An 11,385-nucleotide genomic window follows, 5' to 3' on the forward strand; every position below is an offset into this window, starting at 1 on the left:
GTCTTACAGTTTTCAGTGTACAGATCTTTCAGCTCCTTGGTTAAATTTATTCCTAGGTATTTTATTTTCTTTGTTGCAAAAGCAAATGAATTGTTCTCTTAGTTTCTCTTTCTGCTAGTTGGTTGTTAGTGTATAGAAACACAACAGATTTTTATATATTGATTTTCTCTCAACTTTACTGTATTCTTTTATCATTTCAACAGTTTTTTTGGTGGAGTCTTTAGGATTTTCTATATATAAAATCATGTCATCCACAAAGAGTGCTGGTTTTAATTCTTCCTTTCAAATATGGATGCATTTTATTTCTTTTTCTTGCCTAATTGTTCTGGCTAGGATTTGCAGTACTATGCGGAGTAAGAGTGGCGAGAGTGGGCAATTTTGTCTTGTTCCTGATCTTTGAGTGATAGTTTTCAGTTTTTCACCATTGAGTATGATGTTAACCGTGGATTTGTCATATATGGTCTTCATTATGTTGAGGTACAACCTTTCTATACCCAATTTAATGAGAGATTTTATTATAAATGGAGGTTGAACCTTGTCAAATGTTTTTTATGCATCTGTTAAGATGATCATATGATTTTTATCCTTCATTTTGTTAAAATGGTGTATCATCTTGACTGATTTGCAGATGTTGAACCATCCTTACATTTCTGGAATAAATCCCACTTGATCCTGATGTATCATCCTTTTAAGGTACAGCTGTATTTGGTTTGCAAATATTTTGTTGAGGATTTTTGTATCTGTGTTCCTCAGAGATATTGCCTGTAAATTTCTTGTGTTGTCCTTGTCTGGTTTTGGTCTCAGGGTAATAGCAGCTTCATAAAATGAGGTAGGCAGCATTCCCTCCTCTTCAACTTTTTGGAAGTGTTTGAGAAGAACAGGTATTAAATCTTCCTTAAATGTTTAGTAGAATTCACCAATGAAGCCATATAGTCAGGACTTTAGTTTTTTGGGAAGTTTTAAATTATTGCTTCAATCTCCTTAATAGTGATCTGTCAATTCAGATTTTCTATTGCTTCATTCAGTCTCAGAAGGTCGTATGAGTCTAAGAACTTATCCATTTTTTTCCTAGGTTTTCCAATTTGTTGGTGCATAGCTGTTCACACGAGTCCCACAGTCCTTTGTATCTCTGTGCTATTCATTGTAACTTCTCTTTTGTTTCTGATTTTATTTTAGTCTTCTCTCTTTTTTTCTCAGTGAGTCTAGCTAAAGTTTTGTCAACTTTATTTTTTCAAAGAACCAGCTCTTAGTTTCATTGATCTTTTCTATTGTCATTTTAGTCTCCATTTCATTTATTTCCATTCTGACCTTTATTATTTCTTTCCTTCTACTGACTTTGTGCTTAGTTTGTTCTTCTTTTTCTAGTTCCTTTAGGTGTAGGGTTAGATTGTTTATTTGAAAATTTTCTTGTTTCTTTAGGTAAGCCTGTATTGCTATAAACTTCCCTCTTAGTACCACTTTTGCTGCATCCCATAGATTTTGCTATGTCATTTTTTTCATTTGCACTTGTCTTCAGGTTTGTTTTTTTCCTCCTTGATTTCTTCATTGACTCAGTAGTTGTTCAGCAGCATGTTGTTTAGCCTCCATCTATTTGTGATTTTTCTAGCTTTCTTCTTGTAGTTGACGTCTAGTTTTATACTGTTTTTGTCAGAAAAGAAGTGCTTGATATAATTTCAGTCTTCTTAAATTTATTGAGACTCTTCTGTGTCCCAACATATGGTCTATCCTTGAGAATATTCCATGTGCACTTGAGAAGAATGTATTCTGCTGCATTTGGATGGAATGTTTTATATATATCTATCAAGTCTATCAGGTTTAATGTTTCATTTAAGGTGTTTCCTGGTTGACTTTCTGTCTGCATGACATATCCATTAATGCAAGCGTGCTGTTAAAATCTCCTACTATTATTGTGTTGCTGTCAACTTCTTCCTTTAGGTCTGTTAATAATTGTTTTATATATTTTGGTGCCCCTATGTTAAATGCATATATATTAATAAATATTACACCTTATTGATTGGTTGTTCCCTTTATCATTACAAAATGTCATTCTTTGCCTCTTGGTTTGTTTGCTCTGGTTTGGTTTTTTTGGCTTGAAGTCTATTTTATGAGAGTATAGCTACACCCACTTTCTTTTGGCTTATGATTTGCTCAAAGTATCATCTTCCATCCCATCACTTTGAGCCTATATTTGTCTTTAGAGCTGAGATGAGTCTCCTGGAGGCATTATATAGTTAGGTCTTGCTTATTACTCCACCCACAGCCACTCTGTGTCTTTTGATCAGTGGATTCAATCCATTTACATTTAGGATGATTATTAATAAACGAGGACTTAATACTTCCATTTTACCTTTTGTTTACTGCTTGCTCTATGTGTCCATTGTCTCTTTTTCCTTGTGTTTCTGTCTGCCATTTTAGTGTGGTGGTTTTCTATGATGTTTTTCTCAGTTTCCTCTTTTTTGATGTTTTGTGTCTCTGCTCTAGACTTATGTTTTGTGGTTACATGAGGTTTATATAAAACATCTCATAGACAAAATAGTCCTTTTTCTGCTGATAGCATCTAATCTTCATTTGACAATATGGCTTCTGTCCTTTTCTTCTTACTCTTTTATGTTTTCGTTGTCTCAAATTATCTCTTTTTATGTGTAAATTTATTACCAAATTGAACCACCTATAGTTATTTTCACTGCTTTTCTCCCTTTAACCTTTAAAGCTACAATTAAGTATTTAACAACCTATTCTGATATAAAATTGCAATTTTTTGCTTCTATTTATCACCTTACTTAAAATTTTGTGTACTTTTGCCTTTTCATTTCAGGTAAAAGAGCTCCTTTAAACACCTCTTATAAAGCAAGAAGTGCTGCTGTGTTTGTCTTGGAAAGCCTTTATTCCTCCTTTGTATCTGAAAGATAACTTTTCTGGGTAGAGTACTCTTGGCTGACAGTTTTTATCTTTCAGTATTTTCAGTATATCACTTCACTCTCTCCTGGCCTGTAAAGTTTCTACTGAGAAATCTGCTGATAGTCTCATGGAGGTTCCTTGGTAGGGATAACATTCGTTTTTCTCTGGCTCCTTTTAAAATTCTTTCTTTGTCATTAATTTTTGACACTTTTAATATAATATGTCTTGGAAAAGGTCTTTTTGTGCTGAGGTAATTAGATATTCTCTTAGCTTCATGGACTTGTATATCCAGTTCCTTCCCCAAGTTTGGGAACTTCTCAGCTATTATTCCTTTAAATAAACTCTCTGCTCCCTTCCCCCTCTGGGATACTCATTATCCTTATGTTGCCCTTCCTAATGGGAGTCAGATAGTTCTCTTAGGATTTCTTAATTAAAAAAAAAAAAATCTTAGGGCTTCCCTGGTGGCACAGTGGTTGAGAGTCTGCCTGCCGATGCAGGGGACATGGGTTCGTGCCCCTGTCCGGGAAGATCCCACATGCCGCGGAGTGGCTGGGCCCGTGAGCCATGGCCACTGGGCCTGCGCGTCCGGAGCCTGTGCTCCGCAACAGGAGAGGCGGCAACAGTGAGAGGCCCGCGTACCGAGAAAAAAAAAAAAAAAAACTTAGTTCTTTCTTATCTTCTACCTGAATTCTTTCCTAGATTTTTTTAAGTGACAAACCATCTTTTTATTGTTCACTGAAAAATACAGGTCTGGAAAGAGTCTATTGCCTTCTGTATTAAATGCAAGGTCTGATATTACAAGTACATATGACATAACAGTATAACTTACATAAAATGATACATATTGTACATAGAGACGGTGCCCACCCCTCTAAACACTAAAATTTAATGGAATGAAGTAAAGCTTTTTATTAAATGAGAAATATAAACATTGCAATCATAAACAAAGTGCTCTAAGCAAAGAACTTTAAAATTGTTTTGTTGTGACATCTACTTTGCTTACCTGCAGTTAGGGATGGTGGGGTGCAGGAAAAACTCAACTAACAAAAAGCTAGCACTCTCAAGGAGCTCTTCCCAGGAAGCAGGTTGCAGATGCCGGAGATGGGCTGCCACCTTGGCTTCCCTGGAGCCCTCAGGCCCACTCTAACTGCTAATCCCTGTCTTGAGGCTAGTTTGATGAACTAGTGGGAGGGCTAGTGGGAAGAGTACTGGGTGGGAGGAAGCCTCTGTCTGGACTGCTTATCTTGCACCAACTCTACGGATAAGAACACCTAGCATCTTTGATGTGTATCTGCCACTCTCAGCAAACACTGAAATGTGCTTGAAAAGATATTAACATTGGGAACAAAAGCCATTTTCTACACAGTCTGCAGATACCACTTATTCCTTTCAGCCATGTTTTCACTAAGATGCTCTAAAAGAGGCTGCTGCTACTATAATATATTGCCAGTCAGGCGGGCCGGGATTGAGGGCAACAGAACTTCTCCAGTTACAACTACTAATTCATATTAGTTAAAAATGAATACAAATTTATGAGAAAGCCAAAGTCAATCTCTGTTATTCACATGGCAACACAGTGAAGGGCTGCAACAATATTCACATTCCAAGGTCGACTTTAACTATAGCCACACTTCCCTCCAAAACACAGAAAGCCCTGTGTGGAGGAGAACATACAAGATTAACACCACTACCTCCTCTCCAAATACCATCAGGGCTCAGAAAGCTCATTATAGATAACAAATGCAAAAGAAGAAAAAAACGCAACTCAATATACACACAGCAACAGAGGAAGACCACTCTCCCTCTGGGCTTCTTTGGCATCAGGTGAAGCAAGGCTATTTGCAACTGTAGTGCCTAAGCTGGCTATAGCCATGCTCACAAGAGAAATAAGGATTACAAAGTTCCTTTATTCATAGGTAATCAGGGAGTATTAAATGATTTCCTGAACTACGATAACAGTGTCACTATCAAGGAAAATTTTCTTCTTGCCTGAGATGTTTTTATAAATGAGATTTCACAACATTCCAGATTTTTTACTTAATATTACACTATTAATGCGCAGAGGAATCCTCATAGCTCAAGTATGAGCAATATTAATATTCTCAGATATTGCTACACTTTACAGATCAGCAAATATGTTATCAGACTATCCACTTAAGAGATTTGTAAGCCAACAGTAATAACCAACTCTATATTTTTCTTATCCTGTTCATCAAAGAACACCACACTCCAGTAGGAATGAAGCCCAGTTCAATGAGCATCTTGTTCCCCTCAACTGTGCACAGTAAATTTCACTATTCAATCTCTACGTCCTTGACTCTTCCTATGACTCATCTAGTCTAAGGAAAGTCTTGTATAATGGTGGAAAATTGCAAACCCCGGTGGAGGCATTAGTATTAGTGCTGAAGTAAACTTTAGGAGAATAACTATAATTGCTTATGGGACTGTTTGCAACCTTACTGGAAACCCTACTCCTCCTGCATATGTAGATTGAAGAAATTCTAATAATTTAAACATGAGAGGGGATTTCACTGATAAAGGTCTAGTTCCTGGTCCCTGGTAAGATATGTGACTAGCCCAAAACACTGGCCATGTTTCCATTTTAAACCTGTCCATCACAGTATTGTCAAAGTCTCCCATCTCTCATGCCACTGGTGAGCCCTCTCTTGCTGCTTCTATGTCTTTTGGATGCTCTACTGCACACAGGGGATTCACTGAGGTTCTCACTTTAATGTGTAGGGAATTTCCATTTCACACCATCAGCTCCCTAAAAACCATCAACTGGGAACAACTTCTAGTTAATAAAGGCACAAATTACTCTTTATAAAGGGAAACAAAAGGGTTGTTTGGAAGCTGAATGAACATCTTAGATACTCCTATAAAGGGAATGCTGTATCTGCTACCAAAACCCAGAGACATCTGCTAGATCTAAAGAATATATGGAATATGTAAAAGCATGAATTTGGCAGTTTAAGACACATTTCCAATTTTCCACTACACCATTTAGGGAGAAGTGCTAGTTAGTATTACAGGAGCAAATTGTAAGTGTCAAGCCCACCCTATTGGCTTGTTTTCCTCCTGCTTTTGGTAAACTTCTGCCAGCTCCAGCGAAGCCTGTCCCAGGGTACATCACTCAGCAACCTGCAGAGCTGCTCAGAAATAGATCATGGGCTTCACCTCAACTAGTCCAGCAGCTAGTGCTCAGCTGGTAAACACTGCCTTAGGGCAGAGCCTATGAAAAGCCTTAAGCCCAGGAAAAACTTGCAGAAATTGCACAAAAACTCTTGGTTTCAGAATATCTTCCCAGGAAGTCAGAAAATAATTGGTTTTTAGTTAAAGAAACGGAATCTACGCTCAAAAACAATGTAATACCTCAGAAAAGCAAAACTGAGAATGGAAAAACTACAGAAAAATATACCTCGTTAATCAATAGTTTACTTTGGCTAAATGATCATTAGTAAGTCAGTGCAATTTATTACTGTAGTCAGAAGCACAGCCCACCATGTTCTCACGAAACAGGGTACAAGTGAAGCATGGGAAAACAGTTCACAGAGATGACAGCCCTTTAGCCTTTTGTCACTTCAGAACTTCAAAAGACAAAGGCTATCCAGGATTTGACATTCAGATACTTGCTTGCTAAGCACAAGCTGAGTTAGGAGATAGCTAAACATCCGATTCTTACTCAGTTACAGGGTTCTCAGGAAGTTCCTATTTGGACATCGATGGTTCTCAAACTGGCTGCACATCGAAGTCATCTAGGAAGCTTTAAAAATTACCAAATGCCCAGATCAATTAAATCTGGAGGGTGGAGCCCAGAAATCAGTATTCTTTATGTTTCCCCAGGTGATTCTAACATGCAGTCTGCACACCACTAATGTATCCCTTTCAGAAAGCTGTTGCATGAAAGCCATATTGTATCCAGATAATTTTGTTTTTTCTAACCCCCAACAGGAAAAGGGATTTTTAGAAAAAGGCACAGCTGTGCTTCCCTCAAGAGGCAGCTCAGCGTTTGGTAAGCGCTGGTCCTCACAGGTTATCTGGAGCGCGGGTTGAAGAGGAGGGAGCCCTTGTCTTGGCAGGGCAGGCAGAGCTTCAGGCTCTGGCAGCTGCCTCCAAAAGCAAAGGATGCCCAGATGCCCCTGAGCACCAGGATGATGTACGCTGACACCAGATTTAATCCGTAAGGAGGATGTATGAAGGTCAGGGCTGACGCCAGCAGATGGGTGGGAAGAACTACAGAAGGGCGTACCACTTTTTCTTCTCACAGCCATCAAAAAACATGAATGCCCCAGAACCCACGCAGCAATATGATCACCAACGTCATGAAAGCTGAATTTAAGGAAGAACGGGGGAGAGTTTCCATGAATGCCCACTGTGCCCGGCCCCAAGGAGTCAGACAGGGTATTTACAAAGGAAAATGCTCCCCTCATGATTCCAAAGCCCAAGCCAGAAACATAAGCCGGCAATCGCATAGAGGGCGCTATGTCATCCGGGTTTATACTCTTCAAACCTTCACTGGCTTTTTTTTCAAGTTCGTAATACGCAAACTGGAACATTTCTTGGATAAGGACTGAGACTAACATGTCAAAGATCAGCAGATATTTCTGTATTGGTCCATCTTTGTTGTCAGCAGTGATCGCTGCCATGGACCAAACAAGGAAGGAAAGCAGCAGAGACACCAAAAGGAAGCTCTGATGATGAGGAAGATGATGTGCAAGGGCCCGGCGGTGACGGTGAAGACGTAGAGCGCTGGCACAGGACCGAAGGCTATGAAGGCGCAGCGCAAGAACATGGCCACCGTCAAGGCCATCACCCGGGGGCCTGGGGGAGAACGCAGGGGCACCACGCACTGACAGAGCTGAGCCTGCAGGCAAAGGCGCAGGGCAGAGGGGAGGGGCGGAGGGGGGTTCTGTTGCTAGATTTTTTCTTAAAGCTGGTGAATTCTCTCTTCCGTATCATCTGCTCTATTTCCAATGCATTCTTCATCTCATTTATTGAGTTCTTTAGCTCCAGAACTTCCGGGGTTTTTAGCATTTCTACCTCCTCGGTAACATATTCCTTCTGGTCGTTAATTTTACTCCTGAACTCACTGAACTGCCTCTCTGCGTTTTCCTGTAGCTCGTTGAGTTTCTTCACAACAGCTATTTCGAACTCTCTATCCGTTAGATCACAGTACTTCATCATGACTTTAAGTTTGGTTTCGGGAGAACTGTCGTTTTCTTTTTGTCATACCGCGTTACTATGGGTTTTCATGGTGCCTGGTAAGTTGTTTCTCTGACGACACATTTGAAGTAGTGAACGTCTTTCTTGTTAGGTGAAGCTTTGTTTACTTTGATTCGAAAACTTACCAGGTTGATAATTAGAGGACTTTCTCTTTTTTTCAGTGGGTGGTGCTATAGCACAAGCTTTTGGTTTCTCTTCCCTGAGTTGCCTCTGGCTGTATTTGAGAATCGGCACTTTCCACTCTCCAGCGCTTCTTCCAGAGGTGTCGTCAGGGACTATCCTCCCAGGATCGCTGGTGCCTTGCCCCTGCCAGTGTTGCCGCTGTCACTGATGTTGCCTCTGAAGGCACCAGGATGGCAGGAACTTCCACCATGCCCAAGGTCACACCTGGGTTGTAGGCATGGCCACTGTGGTGGGGGAGGGAGGCGGGGAGGGAACAAGGCTTAGGGGTGTCTTCTCTACATCTAGGGTTGTCGGGATCGCAGGCGCTGCTGTCATGGCTGGGGATTCTGGAGTCTCGGGCACCACAGTGGCTGGAAGGACCAGGGTCACAGGCCCTGCAGCCACTGCCGCCGGGTTCCTTGTGGCCACGGGTGCCTCTGCTGCTACCAGTTCCCTGGGGCTGCGGCTCAGCTTCCATGGCCGGGGGCCAGGGTCACAGGCACTGCCTCCTTGCTCCCCCAGTTCTGCCTCTTCTGTGTGCCCCAATCCCCCAACCTCACATGTACAGATGTGTGGATCTCTCTGGCATCCTGGGGTGTTGGAACACCTTGGGTGAGGAATCTTTGCTGAGTTACGGATATCTGACTAGCTGTAGATTGAATCGGAAAGATACAGAGCGTGTCTCTTGATCCTATATCCACCATGTTTTGACCACTAGTCTGACTTAAGAATTTTCCTTGCCACTTGGTCCTTATTATAATCCTATTAACTATGAATCTGTGAGGAAAAAACTGGGCCTTAAGAAGTTAGATAACTTTTCCAAGGCCACACAGCTTGTAAGCAATGAAATTGGGATTTAAACCACATGTATTTGATTCCAAAGCCTCTATTTTTTCATCTATCAAAAAGGAGGTTTAATTGGATAATCTCTGAGCTTCCTAGAGATCCAGATTTCCGTGAGTCTATGGGTGGAATAAAGGATTATCTCGGCAAGCCTGGGTTGTCCAAATCTTGCACATTCCAAAGAAAATTTTGGCCCTTGTCTCATTCCTGAGAGATAATCTCTAAGACTTTGCAGCATCCTGCCTAATAAGAGTATTCCTGTTTTTCTGGGACCTTGGACCACTCCAGATAATTTATACTGACAATGTATATTTATTTATGGTGGGGCCGTGTACCATGTAGTAATCGCTCGACCCTTGGAGGGGTTGGAGATTGAGTAAATAAGGCCACCCATATGGGCCATCAACCATGCCAATGTGACCAACCCCCAATAAAAACCATGGGAACCAAGGTTTGGTTGAGCTTCCGTGGCAGAAAGTATTTCATGTGTGTTGTGACGTGTCACTGCTGGGAGAATTAAACACGTCTGTGTATCTCTACTGGGAGAGGACGTTAGAAACTTATGTCTGGTCTCTCCTGGACTCTACCTTATAACATTTTACTTCTGCTGCTTTTCATCTGTATCCCTTTGCTATAATAACCCATAGAAGTGAATATAACAGCTTTTCTGAGTTCTGTGAGTCCTTCTTGCTAATCATTTAATCTAAAAGTGGCCTTGGGGATTACCAGCCACACTGTGATTATTCTCAATTGTTTGTTGTCAACTCAGTATTACTGCTTCTTTGCCATCCAGAGAACCCAAGGGTGACATTTCTCAAAATTACTTTCCCCATATGATTATGAGGATTTTCCAATGAGAGTCATTTTCATTAAACTTGGAAAGCAGAAGAGAAAGAGAAGCTATATTTGGCAGAAGAACTTACAGTCAGATGCACAGACCAAGAATCAACAAACTTTTTCTGTAAAGGGCTAGATAGTAAATAGTTTAGTCTTTGCAGGCCAAACGTTCTCTGTCACAACTACTAAACTCTGTCACTGTAAAGCAAAAGCAGCTATAAACAACATATAAACAAGTGAGTATAGCTATGCTCCGATAAACTTTATTTATGGACACTGAAATTGAATTCCATGTAATCATCACATGTCACAAAATATTCTGCTTTTGTTTTTTTTTTTTCAACGATTTAAAAGCATAAGTCTATTCTTAGCTCCCATACTGTACAAAAATAGGTGGCAGGCCAGATTTTTCCCATGGCCATGGTTTGCCAACCCCTCACACAGAGAGTCAGCATATTTACAGCGGTGTCTTAGTGAGCTCTGGAGATCCACCCATTTCAGTGTTTCGGGATGGGACTCTCAGAAACGGCTTCTCTGATTCAGATCCCCCAGCCTTTCAGATGGTTTGTAGGTCTTTAATTTCCTCTTTTAAAACATTTCATGCTTGAAATATACAGAGCGATTTCTGCTTTCATGACCAAACTCTGGCTCTTAGAACATTTATTAGTGGCAGCAGTTTCAGTAAAATAGAACCTCAAATAAGAGAATCTGCAATTTGTTCTACAATCTAAATGAATTTAAAAGACGTAATAACCTCACTGCTAGTAAAAAGTGCACTTTTGGGTGCACAACGTGCAGTGGCAAAATCATTCCTAAAATTTCCACTTCTAGTTGCCTAGAATTAAGGATCTAGAGAGAACTAAGTGTTGAAAGACTAAAGGACTATTGCAATAGAATGTTCTAGTAGGAAGTCTGATGACAGGGACTAGAGAGCTGACTGAATACATAACACTGCAGCTTACAGAAGGAAAACTTTTAAATTCTCAAGAAGTCAGAGAACCAAAGAGCCTTTCGGACTGTCCTGAAAGAACCTTTTATTTCTTGTAGCTACAGGGTTGAGATATCTGAAAATCAAAACCGAAATATGATCCTATCGTTGGCTGGATAACTATGAAATTTGAACGCACAGTGAACTTTGTCAAGCATCTTTTGTAAAAGTTAGGGTGTTGACTGGGAAAGAATGGGACCATGAGAATTGGAATGGGGCACCTGGAGAGATTCCAAAGGGAAGAAGAGACCATTACTCTCTACTGGCGGTAGCAGGCAGGTGCTGAGCAGATGATGGATGAGAAGCACACAGCAGTTGGGGACCACCCACTGCAATGCTGCTGGCTGAGATTATTGGCAGTGAGCTTCCTGACATGCCCTTCCCTATCCCATCTGACAGGTGGGAAACCTCTAATCTCCTATATTCGGATAGAA

General features: G+C 40.6%; 1 pseudogene; it reads right to left on the bottom strand.

Annotated features, from left to right (window-relative positions):
- Window positions 1-6,931: 6,931 nt before the first annotated feature.
- LOC101329500 (gamma-secretase subunit APH-1B-like) lies at window positions 6,932-7,939 on the bottom strand (annotated as a pseudogene).
- Between the last annotated feature and the right edge of the window lie 3,446 nt (window positions 7,940-11,385).

The sequence above is a fragment of the Tursiops truncatus genome, chromosome 11 (assembly GCF_011762595.2).
Source record: "Tursiops truncatus isolate mTurTru1 chromosome 11, mTurTru1.mat.Y, whole genome shotgun sequence".
Taxonomy (NCBI): domain Eukaryota; kingdom Metazoa; phylum Chordata; class Mammalia; order Artiodactyla; family Delphinidae; genus Tursiops; species Tursiops truncatus.